Below are 18,131 nucleotides of genomic sequence, written 5' to 3' on the forward strand. Positions count from 1 at the left end.
ATTTTCTTATTCTCTCAACCATTATCATCCTCTCGCCCTTTCACCACCAATGAATGTAAAGGTGCATTTCTTAATCAGTTGTTATTTATAGTTTAATAAGCATGTGTCATTTGTGTGGCAGCTTTCTCACTTGTTCAATTCATTACTTGGGGGCTTATCCGGGATTCAGACCTTGTACTTCCCAAAAACCAGGCAAAACGTACCCTTGATGAAACATTGTTTTTAACAGATGTCATGGAACATTTTGATCTCAATCTGCCCAACACCTTTCAGGGACAGTGTTAGGTTATAATTAACTAACTGGTAGTCACAGAGTTTAAAAAAACAACAAAAAAAAACATGCAAACACTTGATGAACAGAAGCAGAGTGACAGAAACGACCTCAATAATTATTACGGCTCTACAGCTCTGAATTTAGAGATTTCCCTGCTCTTTTGTACTTTCAGATTTGTTATTCATTTGTGGAGGGAAATTTTAATAGTGAGAAAATTGTAAAAAGAATTTCTGGTGCTAAAATTACATTTGATTGTATCTGATTGCACACTGTCATTTCCTCATTAATTGCCTTGTTTCCAACCCTTGAAAAGTGTTTTGTGTTCCAAACCATTTCTGCCTGTTGCAATAAATTTCAACCATGAACATCTGTCTCCTATCAAGCCCCAAAACACACCTGTGTGCATGCATATTCTATGCCCACGCTGATCCCACGCATTTTTGAGCGTCTCTGCAGGCTACTTGAGTGTGCTGCAGTGCTGTGATGTGCTGCCACAGCTGTCTTATCATTTTTTAGTTTAGACAGCTGTTTTTTACTGCTGCTACCTCTCATCATTTGTCACTGCTGACGCACTTGCATGCTTGAGGTTTTCTGATTGTGGAGCCCAGTGCGTGTGACAAAATAGGGAGAGAGGTAGAGTAGGTAAGCAAATAATTTTATGATGGGAAAGGCACTTAGCCCTGTAAAGCCCTGAAATAATTGCCAGAAAAATCCAAATTTTTGAAAATTTAATGTTTATTAAACCTTTTGAGAATTTTCACAAAAACAATTCTATATTAATTTGCATGTTGCATGAGTTTTAGTCTGTATCATATTTGCTACATCTGTTTTTCTTTTTTTGTTTTTTGCTATTTATTGCTTAAAACATTACTGTGAACATTTTTAAAAGATAACACTAATGTTGAAGAAGCACCCAGAACTCATGTATTACATATGATACACTACCACTAGGCATTAGGGGTTACATTTGGAATTTGCATACATACATGTAAAACTGCTTTAATAATTGACACCTTACTATCTGAAACACAATGGGGGAGAAAAAGTTTGCAAGCACAGACTTTAATGCATTTTTCTCTGTGTCTCCATGTTGGTGCGCTGAGCCTGCTTTGCATAAATGCCTTCCTCCTGCGGCCCCTCCGAAAGGAGATGTGGATTGGGACAATAAAGGAGGATTTGATTGTGTCTGATTTTGTGTGTATGTGTGTGTGCTGGTTCCCAAGGCATATGGGAAAACGATTTAATGTGAAGCTCCAGGCGATAGACCTTAAAAGATGATGAGAAAGCATCTCACACAAAAGGTATTAAATAGCCAATATTACAGTATTTGAGAAGTGCTATTGTGATTAGGGAATGGAGACTAACATGTGAAATAAAATGTAAGGCCCTTCTGTTGTATTACAAAAAAAAAAAAAAACTATTTATGAATGCTGGGATACTTGTGTTTATAAACAGAGAGATTATTGTGAGATTATGTTCCTGGGGTGTTGATCCTCACAAATGGGATCACATTCTGACGAATATGACAGCTGAACAATATTCACTGAGGGTTTGAATGTTACGCCTCTTCCTGCTTGTGTCTTTATAGGATTACAGGCAAGATGTCACATCATATAGAAAACTTTGGCACTTAAAATGCCTGAAGACCTGGGACAAATCAGCCTTCTGCATGGTAATACCAGCATTCGCTTTAACCTCACCAACTGTTTGGGGTTTAAAATGTCGGGTCAGATCAGGTGAGTAGTCAGTCATAGTGAAATGGCTTTCAAATGCTTTCCTCTGAGTGGAAAAAACCCTAAATTTGGCATCTCAGAAAGTCACAGCAAACTATGAAAAGTTTCTGTAAATGCGGTTTGACCCAGGTTTGTGTGTACGCCTGAGTATTGCATTTAGTCACTTCAGCCCACTCCCATGTCTGCCGACTGCTTCTTCCTCCCCCTTCCTCCCCCTTCTTCCCGCTCAACATGTCTGTCACAGCTCTGGCATTTCTTCATCCTCTATCTCCGAAGCATCTAATGTCAAGCGCACAGAGCTGAAATAGAAGACTATGAAATATGGTTACATAAGGAGGATTCAGTCAGCTGCAGAAAGCTGAGCTCTGTTAAGCATCTGTGTACAAGCAAACATGCTCCTGCATCCACACAAATACACATTCAAGCACTATAAAGAATATGCTGTCAGCCAATGAAGCACGCCTTTCAGCGGCACAGCAACCACCAGTCTTTTTCCAAGAAATGTTGTGAACAAAAGGCTGATTATTAAAATTTCCTATTTTCCCAAATTATCTGCAATTGCATAAGCTGAGCAGAAAGAAGGCAATTGGCAAGTTTATATTCCCCAAAATACTGGCTGGCATCTCAATGGCAGACAGGATTTTAGGGTAAATGCACCATCAGCAGGGTTTTTGTGGAGCTCCAGTTATTTTGTTATCACTCAAAGAAATTTGTTATCTAACCAAAGGGTGGCCAGGATGGCTAAAATGTGCAATCTTTCTTCTATAATGTCATATTTAGGCATGAATCTACATTGTCATATATACATAAGTTCCTGGAAATTCAACTATGAATGTACACTTAGACAAGTTTAAAAATTCACTATTCGAAAAATCCTTCTTGCCTTCTTCTTACCTGCATCTATCACTGTGCTGCTGTGACGTTACCACCACCTGTTCATTACTGGAGCATGTGAAACTGTTGGCAGTAATGTTCATCACGCCGTGTGCATGTGTGTGCACAGGGCCTGCGAAATGATTCATTAAAATGTCTTTCATGTAAAAATGAGTACATTCATTACTGGTCAAAATCTCCACAGGATGCCTTTAAGCTCACAGGCACGCAAGAATCGTGGTCATCTAGTACCAGCACAAAAACAATATGATAATTAGTAACTAAATAAAGCAGTCAGCTGCCCTTTAGCATTGTGAAACAATGTATTTGACCAAAGTCATTTTTTTTACAAATTTAATCATGTAACTAAAAACTAAGGTTATAATGATAATGACAATGCACACTTTTGTGGGTTGTTGTTCTTCCTTTTTGATGACAACAAAGTATATATACAGTATAATGAAGGTACAGCTTCAGTACTGTGCAAAAGTTTTAGCCACCCCTCATTTAATTATATATTGTCTCCAACGAGCCTGACTTTCTTGTAGCTATTGCTTAAGTGGTCTTGGGAAATAGTTCTCCAGGCTCTGTGAAGAGCGCTCAGTGTTTTTGGACATTGGTTGCTTTCTCCCTCATTTTATTTTCAGTCCCTTCAGTATTTTCCAAAGCATTGTTTGTCCTGTAAAGATATATCGAATTATGAACCCAGAAAAGTACCATTAGATTTTAATCTGCCATGCAGTACCATGCATGTAGCAAGCATCTGATTGGAAACAGCATGACAATGGTCCCAAACACACTACCAATGCAGTAAAAGCTTACATGGATAGAAAAACACAAAGGAACACAGTAAGTCATGGATTGGCCTCCCCAGAGCCTGGACCTCAAATTATTGAAGTAGCGTGGGATCATCTTCACAAGAGAACAGAACAAACGGCAGCCAACATCCAAAGAAGAGTTTTAGATCTCTTTCAAGAAGCCCGGAGAACTATTCCTGAAGACCAGTTAAAGAAAGTTCAGGCTGTTTTGAAGAATAAATGTGATCATACCAAATATAAGTTTTCTGGCTCATTATCATATCAGAAAAATGTCAAAAATTTAAGATTAAGATATGCTAAACATGGTTAGAGAATTCCTTAAAAGCAGCAAAAGCCATTTGCCAGGAATTTAAACTGTATTATAATCAAGCTTTGCAATATAGTTTAAACTATCAAGCTGCCAAGTTATTTAAAGTTTCTAGATCAGCTGTATAATAAACACACGTGTGACATTTTTAAGTTGTCTGGTGGCATTTATTTTAGTGCCACTGTGTTATTATCTTTTAATCTGTTTACACAGCAGCATGTTGTTAAATAGATATAAAATCTCCTCACTTCACTCTGTTCTCCCTGCTTTTGTTAGGATGCCTGGGTTGTTGACCCATGGTTTTGAGTTTATTATATTATTTATCATTTCTAGTCTTTGGTTTCTTTGTTAGAGTTCTATCTTATGGTTTATGTCTCTGTGTCTGCCCTGGTCCCACGTCTCTGTTCCCTCTGTTGTAGTGCCTGCCTGTGAGTCTGTGGCTGTAAGTTCAGTCTGTGTTATGTTTCCTGTTTTACTTTGAAAGCCCGTGTCTCATGTAAATGCGTCTGGTTGTGCTTCCTTTGTCTCGTTAGGCCTGATTTGCCCCAGCTGTGTTTCCCTCCTGTTACTCATTCCCTGATTGCTCCCTCTGTGTATTTAAGCCTTGTGTTTCAGTTTGCCCGTGTCGTGATCTACCGTTTACGATGCTGTGTGATCTGTCTGTTTGCCTGAGTTTGTTTTTTTGGGAGTCTCAGTTTTGTTACCTTTTTTGAGTTCACGTCTGTCTCTGGAGTCTGCACTTTGGGTCCTTTTCCTGCCTGCACACAGCCGTTCCATAACAGCTTTGAGTGCAGCATGACTTGTTTGACATGTTACTTGTTACTGTTGTGGAAAGGGAAATGTTTGTTGAGCCACTGGTTAAAATTGATTAAGCAAATATAATGCAATGCTAGTGCAACTGTACTCTAAACACTCTAAGGTGTACACAGATTTAATAAAGCAGATGTGATACTCTCCAAATGAACAATAATTTTTTTTTTTTAAATAGACAAAAAACTAAGCTCACACTGAATTCTGCTCAATTTTACATGGTTATTTTCTGGTTCCTTCCATGTTAACTAGGTAGAGTCTCTACTTTGATAGACATTTATAGCTTAAATAAAGGGAACATTTCTGAGTCCCATAGCAGCATGGCTGTCAGGGATGCTGTGCGAAAAACATCAAAGCTACCGCAGCCCCATTTTCTTTTTACACCTCATCAATTCTGCTCCAAATTCCTCTTTTCACTCTTTCTTGCAGCGTTTTTTAATTCACCCTCCACTTAGCCTCAGTGACAGACACTACTAGACTGGAATATCGCTGCACTTAAAAGTACAAGCATTATGTGCACAATGGATAATAGCTTAAATGTGACATGAACACAATACAATCAGCATATATAATCATATATGTGCAAAAAAAAAGAAAAAGAAAAAGAAAGAAATATTGGCTGAAAGTATTTTAATGCCCTTTTAAAATCACATTTTTTATGATTTTTACTCATTCTTTCAGTTCACTAACAACTGCTTTCAAAACATACATAAAGTTGTAAGGTGGGTATAATTATAAACAGAAGTGTCCATTTCAGAACATGTGCAGTAGTGATGTTAGATATTTAATGATACAGTCGACATTCTGCAACACTTTACCTTTGACCCTCTGGAAAGTACTTACAGCCAATCGCATAACCTTGTGGTGAGTGGGTATATGAAAGCCTACCTAAGTGTTCTTGTGTGTAAGTTCAAAGGCATGAGACAAATGGAAGAGGATCATGAACTGTCTCTGAACCAGTTCTAAAACGAACTGCTGTAGAAACCTGTTCGCCCACTGTTCCTTCCTTCTGGTACTGATACTGATATACACAGTTTAACAGAAAGTCCTTGGTTTCTCTGAAACATGAAATCTTCAGTATGCCAAGTATTTCTGCATTTTGATATTTAATTACTGGGATTTCATTGTTGTTTTTCTTTTCTAATTGTGGCATTTAATAACAAATGTACAATGACTGAAATAATTAATCTTTTTTTTAATATGCATTTATCCTGGGAAAACATCATTATCAACAAAAGAATTTCCTCTGAATCCCTTTTGCTTTTCCACCTGCTTAAAAGATTTTGTACAGCCAAGGCTACGTGAATGGCCATGCACATATAAGTGAGCCCATTAACTTTGTATTTCTTTGATGTCCTTCTCTTGCAGTCTTTTTTAGAAACTAGCCTTCAATCTGACTTCAATCCCCCCCCCCCCCCTTCCCACACTTCAAGCTTCCTTTTAGCTCCCTCTTGATCCTCCCTTTCACAGTAGCATCGCCCAGTCCTACCCAAACAAGCTCCTAATGAGGCCAAACCTTCATTTTCACAGTCAGACATTCACATGCATTTTTAGGGTGGTGTTGCAGGCCCCTTATTGGCTTAGGTTCAAAATCTTCTTTCCATCTGTCTGTATTTTACTCTCTCTCCTACTCCCTCATCTCCACCACTCTCTGGGGATACCAGCAAAGAAGTCCCTGTTGAGATTTAAAGCCTTAGGAAAGTGGGACGACACAGATCACAAGTTTAGGTGACACAGATAGGATGGACACGGTGACACAGCGTAAAGAACCCCTGCCCTGCACCTACCCTTGTTTTTAATTCCTCTCTCTAAGGTATTTTCTGGCGACCAGCTTTCCCTGGCTAGGGAGCAGCAGATGTTATGGAGTTAAGCTGTAATCGTTCTGCTTTAGCTGTCGGCGACAGCTGTGCTTATAGATTCTAAAACAGCAGCATCCCCCTTCACTCCACCACCTCCCACCTACTGGAAGAGTTATGGTTATTGGACCAAGCTTATATCACTGCAAAAACCCACTCTCTGCTTCAATACGCTCTTGACTTGAAAGTTGTTCATTTGCATCGATCTCTTTCAGTTTGCTTGATAGGTTGCCTTCTTTTTCATCTATTCAAATCATTCTTTTTCCATTTCTACTTTGTTCAGTGCCATCAGTCTGACTTTATGTGTAGTCTCTGTGCAGACGCTTGCCCATATTTCAGTCTTTTGCTTCAGTGTCTCATTCCCATCCGGGGCTCTTAATTGGTCTGTCCATAATGCATAATGCCATAGACAGGCTTAGAGCCTCTCCAGCTTCCTAGCAGATGAAGGAGAATTGATTGGTTTATTCCAGATACCATGGTGACACAGTCAATGAACATACTTAGTGGAATTTCATTAAGTATAGCCATGGTTCTGTTGTGTGTGTGTGTGTGTGTGTGTGTGTGTGTGTGTGTGTGTGTGTGAGAGAGAGAGAGAGAGGGAGAGAGGGAGAGAGAGAGGGAGAGAGGGAGAGAGAGAGGGAGAGAGAGAGAGAGGGAGAGAGAGAGGGAGAGAGAGAGGGAGAGAGGGAGAGAGAGAGGGAGGGAGAGAGGGAGAGAGAGAGAGAGAGAGGGAGAGAGACTAAAAATAGCGCTGTACTTTTTTAGGTTCTGCCTGTTCTATAATAGAAAGTAGCACAGTGAACTGCTCTTTCCTGAGAATGCTTCAGCACATTTTATATTTACTAAGTCCTCGCACTTAGCAATTAGCACTATGGTTGACTGGACTCCTCAATGGCACTTTGCTGTCATAAGCACATGTGGGTTGTCAAACATTGGAGTGACGTGACCTGTTTTCGCTCCGTTCAATGTGATCTATTTTGCCTTTTAACTCTCTGGTGATCGAATGACCATCAGGACAGTCAGTTATGTCAAAACCTATAAGCTCATTTTAAATCCTCTTCAGCCCCTGTCATTCAGTTCTAACTGTGCAATTGCACTGCCTCATATCTTCTCAGTTTTATGATGCTAAGCGTGTCATACATTTGCATAATGTAAATGTAACTGCTACGCTAGCATAGAGAGGAAGTTTAAAAACTGCTATAAAATGAAATCCTACTGATATTTAGTGTAATTAAGGAATGGAATCCTTTATATAGCCTATAAACAATTTAAAAAATGGTTTTCCATCACAGTATTTTATGAAGACTAGCAGACAACTGACAGTCTTCTTTTCTCTTTTCAGCTGCTTTCTTTAGGAATCGCCAGAGCGGATCATCTGCCTCCATCTCACTCTATCTCATCTTTCTCTGTCACACCAGCCCTCTACATATCCTCCTTCACTACATCCATGAATCCTCTCTGTGGTCGTCCTCTCTTCCTCCTCCCTGGCAGCTCTATCTTTGTCCAGTATACCCACGATTCTTCCTCTGCACATGTCCAAATCATCTCAACCTTGCCTCTCGTACATCTATCTCCAGTCCACTGAAACTGAGCTTTTTCTCTCATATATTCATTTCTAACCCTGTCTGTCTCGGTTCCCTCCTAACAAAAATCTTAGCGTCTGCCACCTCCATCCAGCACAGCCTGTGTTTTTGTGAGTGCTACCATTTCCAACCATTCAGGTCTCACTACCACCTTGTAAATCTTCCCTTTCACTCTTGTTGCTTTCCCTCTGTCACTCCTTACTCTCATCTGCACCCGCTCCACCCTGTCTGCACTACATTTCCCCCTGCTTCCCTCCCATTCACACACGTGTTGCTTCTACTGACCTTCATTCCTCGTCTCTCCAAAGCATACCTCCACCTCTCCAGACTCTCTTCCATCTGCTCACTACTCTCACTACACAACTTTCACAATGTCATTTGCAAACTTCATGAAATTAAGATATATAATAGCTTATTTACAGGGTAATCTTTGTAAACAGGCAGCTTTCTGGTTGTAGTCTGACATTACTTAACAATCACAATTGAGCGGCTTTAGTAGCATGAAAGTTTACAGGCCATATGAAGAGCACAAACTGCACTAAATAGCTGTGAAGTGTTATCTGACAGTAATTAAGCTTATTAGCCTTTAGTTACACTGGAATCCCGTACACCCACGCACTGTTTTGAAAAAGAAAGAAAGAAAAAACACAGAACAAAATTGAAAAAGATGTTGTAAAGACTTTTAAGATGACTTTGCTTTTTGTATGAATGAGTGAAAAGTGAAAAGCTTTCTTTCAATTCATTGAAAATACCTCTTTTATTTCTTCTTTTTTTTATTTGGTATAAAAAGTGAAAAGACACTCTTCCACTTCAGTACCTCTGCATACTGCTCAAACAACAAGCAACTCTTCTTGCTGTGAGACAGCAACACTGTGCAAACTACTGTGCTGCCCTAGCGTGTGGGAACAATGGGCTTTGATTGTGCAGAGGCCCTCAATGATGGGCTCACCACGCAACACACAATGAGACATAACCTGCGGAAAAACATAATTTACATATATAAAATTGATACACACATACTAACAAATTACTGACTACTAACATTAGTCTGCATGCGTGAAGTGGATGTTGTTTGGTGGTCTGATCAACACAATTTTACGTACCAATCAAATGTCAATCACATGTAGTAAAAAAAAAAAAAAAAACAGAGACACGTGAATTTGCATTTATGAAATATTAGAGGAATATAATGTAGTTGTCTGCAAATCCTTTGCTTTTATCGAACAAGTTAAAATTCATTATATTATAAATCAGTTTACATAGTATTGTGTTTTTCAGTAAGAAGAGGATGTTTATCCTGGGACTGGATGTTGATGTGGTGGATGAGTTCAAGGACCTGGGCAAACACATCAAAAACAGACTGAACTGGGAGATCAACACAAGGTTGTGTACAAGATGGGATGAGCAGGCTATATCGCCTAAACAAGCTGAGATCCTTCAATGTGTGCAGAAAAACGATGGAGATTTTCCATCACTCAGGGGTGATGAGCGCAGAGTACATTGTTGTGTTGTTCAGCTGGAGACTGGATGAACTGATCAGGAAGGCCAACAATGTGACTGGCAGCTTCAGACTGGGTGCTTTTGAAACTGTGGTGGGAAGAAGGTCCCTGAACAAATTGTTATCCATCAGGGCCGCTTACAGGACAAGTAGAAGAGCATCTTTCATATCACATGCACCATATAGCTGTTTATATGGTGGGTATTTGAATGATGCTATTATTATTTTGTTTATATTAATCATCATTTCAACTGATGTAACAAAAGATTTTTCCCAAATATGGCATAAATAGACAATCTCTCAGTCTCATATGTGAAGCAGACACAATTTTAAAGACAAACCAACCAGAATTCTTAATGGGATACATTCAGAGCCGAGCTAATGCTAGCCTACACTTTGAATTGTAGTACTGAATTTCAGAAGTGGAGCCACACCTCATGCACTCGCCTTCCAGTTCTCTGTCTATATATACCTCCTGCAATACAAGCTGCCCCCCAACCCACTTTTCAATTCATTCACCTCTCATTAGTACATAGGGATCTGCCTGGCCCAGAGCTGCCGCCAGTCCCCTCTGAGGACCTTCCCGAAATCATAACTTCAGTTTATGCTTACTCCATCTGCCATTACCTCCTAGAAATCAAATCTAAATGAGGATGTGGTCCCAGCTAGTGAAATATTGTTTATCATGAGGGGAAAGACATAACAGCGCTATAAGGACTCAAAACAATGTTGTGTTTATGACTGCAAACATTTCAGCGAGCACATTGTGTCCCCATGTGACTACCTGTCTATCGGGCAGTCCCTTCTCCCAGCCACTCATCTCCTTGTCTCTTCGCATTGAGTCTGCATGAACATTTATGCAGAATTTCTGGAAGTGGTGTTAAAGATTTTTGATTTTTTTTTTTTTTATGTACACAAAAAGAATGTGTTTTGCATATTTTTTGTTAAGATATTAAAATCAATCTGCTGCCATGTTTCTTTCCTGGAAACGAGAAAAAACAATACATCTTCAAATCTTCTCAGAGGGCATTTCTGTACAACATTAAATACACGACTAAATGAGCAAGAATCAAAGCTAAACTTCAATTAAAACAAATGGTTATTATTTATTAAGTGCTTAAGCTCCATCAGGGCTGCGAGTTTGCCATTTGATCAGATTTGACTGACAGCGGCTGTCAACATGAGCAAACTAAAATCTAACCACAATCTGATGGGTGTTCAGAAATACGTAACACTGTTAAACTGTGCCCTACAGTCAGTAAACAAATTAGAGACATGAGGACAAAAACACAAATAGAGAAATCTGCCCATGAGATAAGAACTTACTCATTGCATGAAGCTGAAAGAGACAATAGGTTTTCAGGGTTGCCAAAGTATTTAAAAATAATTGTGTTTCTCAAGAGATTCCGCTGCATTAGGTGTGTGCATGTGTGCACCCAGTCCATTTGGGTCTGCTTTTAGGAACCGATATCTGTGGACACACACATGATGCGGATATCAGTGGCTCATTTGGAAATAAACCGATGCACACAGATCAGATAAGGAGCTTATCGTGTCGTGAGGCCATCTAGTAATTAAAACAATGTTTGAATAATCTCTAGAGAACACTTTTTGTTATTAATGCAGTGTGTTTTTTGGTCACATAATGACATCTGTGTCATGCTGATATGATATCTGTGTCAGTCTCCTGAGCACACAGTCTGATAACCCATTCACACAAAGCTCACAAATTCATCCTGAAAGCAATACCTTTGCCAAAGGTGCGCCTATTAAAGTGACACAGCATATATCCACGAAAAGAGAAACAACCCGAAACACGACTTTGTCCCCCAGAATGAATTGATTAATTGATCTTTTTTTTTTCCTGCCCTCCTGGAGAAGCATTCAATTAAAAATGCAGGCCTGAGTGGAAGGCAACAGCAGTGCATGAATCAGCTCGTAACAAAGCGGGATTGATAAACAATAAGCTGTCAGGATGATAAAATATGCCTTTAAAGTAAAGAAAGGTGAGTCTGGCACAAACTCAAAAAACACAACTGCGCGCGCACACACACACAGATGCTACACACACTCCTGTGGAACAGATGAGACAGCTCTGCTTTTGAATTGAAGCTGCCCATCTTTGGTCAGCCCATAAAATTCCCCTCAGAATCACAAGTCTGAACCGTAAAATTCCCCGTGATAAAGGGAATATATGACAGCCTCCCTCCTTTCTACCTCCCCCCCTCTATCCCCCCTCTCTCTCTGAGGCTGCTGTGGATGGGCCATCCCCTTTGAAGTGAGAATAGAGCAAGGGCTTAACTCTACTCTGGCCTGGCTGACTGACTCCGATTCCAGGAGGTATTACCATGCCAACTCTTTAAGGTGAGTCCGTGCTCCATCACCTCTGGACCACAGGGGGCTTCTGGGTTAACGCGCAGAAATTGAAGTCGGAAAGAGAAACCCATCTGTAGATGGTGTTTTGGATGTACAAACAAGCCTATGTGGGAAAATATAACGAACCAAACACAGAGTTTGTGCGCACATTGTGTATTTTAGTATCCATAGTGCACATTTAATCCAATTTATCTACCTTTCCTGAGGTGCCCTTTATATTATTAAAACACCAAACAAGCCTCCAAACAAGCAGCAGTAGTAGGAGGGGATTGAAGGAGTGGATTACATGTTATTACCCTCTTTTCTGGTGACATCCCAGGATGATTAAGGAGGAATTAAGTCCATCCATCTCTGACTCCACCATTTAAACAACACAATACTTTATTTACCCCACATCCCACTTCCCTTCTCGACATGAAAACACATGTAATCTATTAGGCACGCTCATGACATACACACAAGACTTAATTGGTTAATACCCCAGCTGATCCAGACAAAAATGTGACATCTCTGGAAGCAGACTCAACTCCCACTCGGTGTACAACCAGACGCACACTGTAAAACCCAACAGTGCATCTTACTAAAAGAAGTAAGTTGTTCTTACTCAGTTCTGAAAAATAGTTAAAGTAACTTTCATGAAGTGTGTTAGGTAGACCCAAAAGTATACATATGATATAATAACTTTATTGTAATAAGTACACATTATGTTTTTGTAACGTTTTAAGTACTGTTGCTTTAAACTGTTTAAGTTGTGCTAATTCATTTGTATTAGTCATCATCCACAGCCCCGCCCCCAGTGTTTTGCCTGGACTTGTCGGCCATGAGACAGGAGCCTCGTCAAGAGAGTGGAAAGTACAAGATAAAGTTATTTTTATGTTTTTTTGTTAATGCTTACTTCTAGCATACAAAACGTACATTTATCAGACTGCTTTGTTTTAGTTGTACTTCGTTGTAATTTATCAGACTACTTTGTTGTAGTAGCTCGTAACTTAGCTTGCCAGCACACAATTCCCGCCTAGCGCTGTATGGAGTCTGCCTTCACAATTTAAAAAATTAACGGTTGGTGGCTTGTTTCAATCAATAGTTGGTAAGTAGTCTGATTTTTGCAAACTGCATGCCACAAAACCTTTGGTAAAATCAGTGTTTACGCTTTTCTGACTCTGACCTTTATCAAGTTCAAATGTAGCCTACTTTTGACACAGTGAAAATAGTAGAAAATTTATTTAGTGTTAATTTTAAGAGTTTAACGGACAAGTTCGCCTTCACAAATTTTGAATATGATAGTTAGTGGCATTTTAGTCGCGAAATAATTTACCTTTTCAAAGCTGCACTGCACCAAACCTAAACGTTTCTAACTCTGTACTTTCCAAGGGTTAGCCTATTGTGTACTTCACTTGTGTAAAATTGCTTTATTATTTTATAACGTATAGAGTAGTTGACCAACCTGAATTGAAAATGAACTGTAGTGCAAGAATAAATCTTACTGTTTTCCAAGCTTGTGTTATTCAGATTGACTGTTTTTAAGTGAAGTAAAAGTAAAAACTGTTCTGTTAGCTTTCTGTCCTCATGGCTTTTGTGTTATTACAGTCTGACGATTGAAGGAGCAGTAGCATGCCGAGAGATCATCCAGCACTGCACTAAAGACAACCAGTAAAGGTGATTTTAAAACGATTTGGTATCAAAATGTGGAATTGCAAGTTGTGTAGTTTGTCTAGTTTTTCTACTGCCATAAAAGTCATGTTGTTGAAGCATTATCGGCTCAACCATGGTCAGTACTCCACAATTTCACCCTTACCCTGTCTCTACAACACATGCATGTGTACATTTAATACATTTAATTCATTAAAGATACACATGTCAACAATGCACACTCCCACGCAAAGAAAAGACGGTTCTTATCCAGATTTGAATAATTATGGATTTTGTTGCTCTATGTGTAATTTTAAGCAGCCATTTATTGAAAGCCAAATGTTTATCCATCTGAGGGGGCATTTAAAATGAAAAGAAACTGTTCCATGTCCTTTCAAGAACTGCAATTTTAAAACCAATGTCTACTCAACCTTCAATGCCCACAAATGCAGAGACCACCAAAATTCAACAAGTTACGATGAAGGCATTGTGCAAAGTGTTATAAATGTAGAACAAAAAGATGACATGCAGCTTGATTCAATAGAGTCATCAGATGACAATCAAGTAGCATCCACCAGTGAAATCAGTGGAATTGAGGGTTTAGAAGAGCAGTTGCAATACAATCTGGCTGGATTTTTCTTGAAAATGCAGACCCTTCTCCATGTGTCCCAGAGAGCAACACAGGAGATTATTGAGCATATTGATCAGTTGTTTTTGTTATCACAACCTTTGGTTAGAAAATCAGTTGTAGATATACTGAAAAAGCACAACTGTACATATACGGACAAACTGGTGGATGAGATTTGTCAGGCAGTTTCTGATAGTAATGTTTTACATAAATGTGTCACATCTGAAGGACCACTATCTACAGCAAAGAGGAGGAAATCATATTATGAAGAAAATTTTCCATATGTCAAACCTGTGGAGTATTTAATTGAATCGTCAAAGCACACTTATATGTATGTGCCTATTCTCACATCTTTGCAATTGTTGTTGAAAAAAAATGATGTGCTTGAAGAAATTAAACAAGCACCCACACAGATTCCTGGACATTTCATGTCATTTTGTGATGGATCCTACTACCAGGAAAATGTTCTACTGTCACAAGAGGGACAGAAATTGTCAATGATACTTTATGTGGATGATTTTGATCACAAACCCACTTGGTACCTCAAAGAAAATACATAAAGTCTTTGCAGTTTATTGGACACTGGAAAACTTTCCAGTTAAATCTTGTTCTGCTCTACACTGCACCCAGCTTGCTCTGCTGTGCAATTCCAATGATGTACGCCAGTTTGGGTGTAAGGAAATGCTGTCACCACTCTTAAATGATCTGAAAACTCTTGAAGAAGTAGGTGCCTACATTGAGACTCTTGGTGAATGTCTTAAAGGCACTGTCTACTCTGTTGTGGCAGACAACCTTCTGCCCATGGACTTGCTGGTTTCAATGAGAGTTTCAGGTCTACATATTTCTGTAGGTTTTGTCATGCCACCCAAACAGAAATGCAAACAGAAAATGCTGTTACAGGGAATTATGTAATGAGAACAAAAGATGCTCATGATAATTATTGTGCAAGAGCTTCAGAATGATGACATTAAGGAAAACTATGGTGTTAAAAACACCTGTGTTCCTTCTGACCATCTCTCTTTCTTTCATCCTGTCACAGGCTTCCCACCTGACTTCCTACACGACCTGTTTGAAGGTGTCATTTCAGTGGAGTTGGCACATTGTTTAAAGGTTTGATTTCTAAGAGATATTTTAACTTAGAAGACTTAAACAGAGCAATTCTGCACTTTCCATACCAACATTCTGACAAAGTTAATCGCCCTCATCCAATAACCTCAAATTTTGCCAGGCGAGGGACCATGGCCAGCACTCTTTCATGAGACACAGGTAAGTACAACTATGTATATAACATTTGCTGTTCATATAGTATGCTGTGTTTTGCTTATAATATTTTTGGAATTCTCTTCAGCTCTACTTTGAATTTCATCGGATCACCAATCAGAATCTGCCACATGTGTTTTATGCTGCGCTGGATGATTATGCTCCTCAGCTGACTGGACTTTACAAAAAGAGGAAAACTGGACGGGTCGGTGAAAGGATGGAGCAGCTTTTGTCGGCATTTGCACATTTGAATTTAAAAAAGGTTGAAAGGAGTTTATAAGTCATCTGGACTTGGGTTGAAAGTTGAAGACGTGAAGTTGAATGACTTATAAACTTCTTTCATCCTTGATTTGACTACCTGGATGAACGAAAAATGAACCTTCACTGTCAACTTAAAACATGTTATGATATATAGAATTTGAAAAACTGAAGAAAGGTGCCTGAACATTTGTATTTATGCTTTTAACAGAGATATTACAGATGAATAATTGTGCACTCTGTATTATATCTTAGGGTGAAATTGAGTTCTATGAAGCCATAGAATTGCTCTGGTTGCTGATGTCGATGAAGAGGAGGTGCCTGGAGGAGTTCCTTTCTCACCACGCCAAGTGTTCATAGAACTTGAAGATCAGTTTGTTATGACTCATCACTCATGGACTGATGCCCTGGTGTCTTTGTTTGGGCTAATCTATGCTCTGCATCTGAGCTATCCTGAGAAGTGTACTGGCTTTTTTGAGTTCATTCAAGTAGTGTTGCTGAAGCTAGACGATGAGAGAAAGCAACTAAAACCAAAATTGCAGACACTAAAAAATGAGCTTGTGCAGATGATGTTTGTTTTTCACTGCTCACTATATTCGTGCTTTTTCAGTTATCTGTGAATGGCTTCAATAGTTTTATTTGTTCTGGGTTATTAGCTTTCTAAAAGGCAATGTGGAGAAAGCTAAGAATAAGGAGAAAATCCATATTTGACGTTTTGTTTGTGATTGAAAAAAATCTTCACATAGTGTGTAATCTTAAGCTTATTTCTAAAAACATATTTTAGTTACATGGAAATCTTTTGCGAGATAACTGATAATTAGTCAATATGTACAGTATACTTTCATGCTTTATTTTTTAATTGTGTGATGAGTGCCAGTTCACTCGAGGTCTGGGCAAAACTGTTGCGAAGCCACAAATACCTTTGAGAATACTTTTTGTTAGTGACATCCTTAGTTCAGCTGTTTTCTATAGTTGCATTGCTGTAGTGCATGTGATTTCATTATTATACTAAATGTTACTTAAAATTGTGATTGTTATGGCTCTAATTGCCTCTAGACTATTGTTTTTTTATGATGTACACCTATGTATCAGGTCTACATGACTAAATTTGTGTTTTGTACATTTAATCGATTTTCAAAATGCTACAAAAAACATTCAAAATTCCCTAAAAGTGCAAGTTTTAAAATGCCTAATTATTTGTTATTTGATAATGGCTTTAGCAGTCATAGGTTATGACTGAAAGTATGGTTGTATTCATTCTGTATTTTCTCTGCAGTTAAAGTTAATAAAAACTGAATGGAAAGAATAATAGCTTGGTTTTGTGTTAATAGTACTTGAACCATTTGGTGCAATCGGTTTCCCCAATTGGATTAAGTTGTTTAAATACAACTATTTAAGTTAATTTAACTTAATTTGAATATGAGCATGTAACACTTTAAATAAGTTTGAATAAATACAGCATCTTAGTACAACAAATTTAATGGTTTAAGTTGAAACATACTAAATACAATGAGTAAATAAACATAATGCATTTGAGTTACATTATCATATTTGCTTTGGGTTCTTGGGACTCTAATAAAGTACTTAAATAACCCCAAACTGTTTAAGTTATAAAACTTGAATCAATTGGTGCAATCGGTTTCCCCAAATCATTTGAGTTAACTTAACTTGTCAGGTTTTACAGTGCACACATGCACATGTGACTACATGAAAAACCTCTTCCATAAACGTGTCAAGGGAAATGCCTGTGAAATGACATTTGGAGATGATGTAGCTGTCTCGATCTGTTGCTGAGACGAGCCTGTAAGGTCCCTCACACTAGCAGAGGAGACAGATGGGAAGAGACGGGGCAGGTAGGGGTAGGCAGAGGGAAATGCAGACCAAAACACGTTCTGAGAGGTAGGCAGGGACACTGGCACTCTGCATTAAAGTCATATTCATAAAGGTTTGATATATTTTACACCTGTGATTGGCTACAGAAATCTGTTATTAGCTTTCATTACATTTTTCATGCTTCGTGTTATTTCACTGTTCATTTGTTCTGTTCTCTGATTTTTTTCCCCACTCCTGCGTTTCATAATAGTGACTAAAAACAGATTAGTCTTTTGTTTTCTGATACAAAAAATTGCTTTGTACTTATTTTCATTCCCATTATAGGCAAAGACAGCAATATTATTTGTTGTATTCATGCAGCGAGTGAATAAATAAAACTAAATTTTGCAGCACTA

General features: G+C 38.6%; 1 protein-coding gene and 1 long non-coding RNA gene across 4 annotated transcripts in view; one reads left to right on the top strand and one right to left on the bottom strand.

Annotated features, from left to right (window-relative positions):
* rtn4rl1a (reticulon 4 receptor-like 1a) overlaps positions 1-18,131 on the bottom strand; it is a 118,283-nt gene that overhangs the window by 77,335 nt on the left and 22,817 nt on the right. The window lies entirely within an intron of this gene.
* LOC146700302 (uncharacterized) lies at positions 12,679-17,279 on the top strand. 3 transcript variants are annotated; one of them, XR_014922538.1, is made up of 6 exons: positions 12,679-12,717; positions 12,901-13,215; positions 13,716-13,784; positions 15,425-15,495; positions 15,614-15,651; positions 15,734-17,279. It is a non-coding gene; the product is annotated as an uncharacterized LOC146700302 (long non-coding RNA). The 3 variants fall into 3 exon arrangements; XR_014922537.1 differs by having other exon boundaries at positions 12,686-13,215; positions 15,734-17,276; XR_014922539.1 differs by having other exon boundaries at positions 12,686-12,980; positions 15,734-17,276.

This window comes from Copadichromis virginalis, linkage group LG10, assembly GCF_057382275.1.
Source record: "Copadichromis virginalis isolate Kocher_CV1m ecotype Utaka linkage group LG10, C_Virginalis_male_GT1.1, whole genome shotgun sequence".
Taxonomy (NCBI): Eukaryota; Metazoa; Chordata; class Actinopteri; order Cichliformes; family Cichlidae; genus Copadichromis; species Copadichromis virginalis.